The sequence below is a fragment of the Danio aesculapii genome, chromosome 14, assembly GCF_903798145.1.
Source record: "Danio aesculapii chromosome 14, fDanAes4.1, whole genome shotgun sequence".
NCBI lineage: Eukaryota > Metazoa > Chordata > Actinopteri > Cypriniformes > Danionidae > Danio > Danio aesculapii.
Genome location: NC_079448.1, coordinates 55,667,294 through 55,667,740, shown reverse-complemented (window position 1 = coordinate 55,667,740; position 447 = coordinate 55,667,294).

Genomic DNA, 447 nt, shown 5'->3' with positions numbered 1-447 from the left:
TCTTCATAAATATATAGCGCAGGGCTATCAGTCCTTTAGGGCAGACCGATCATTCCTTTAGACCAGGGCTATCAGCCTTTTAGGGCAGGGCTATCAGTCCTTTAAGGAGGAGCGATCAGTTATTTAGGGCATGACTATCAGTTGTTTAGGGCGGGGCTATCGGTCCTTTAAAGCGGAGATATCAGTCCATTAGGGCGGGGCTATCAGTCCTTTAAGGCAGGGCTAGCAGTCCCTTAGGGCAGAGCGATCATTCCTTAAGGCCAGGGCTATCAGTCATTTAGGGCGGGGCTATCAGTTCTTTAGGGCGGAGCTATCAGTTCTTTACGGTGGGGTTATCAGTCCTTAAGGGCGGGGCTATCAGTCCTTTGGGGGGGGCTATCTGTTCTTTAGGCAGGCCTATCAGTTCTTTAGGCTGGGGTTATCAGTCCTTTAGGGCAGACCGATTAT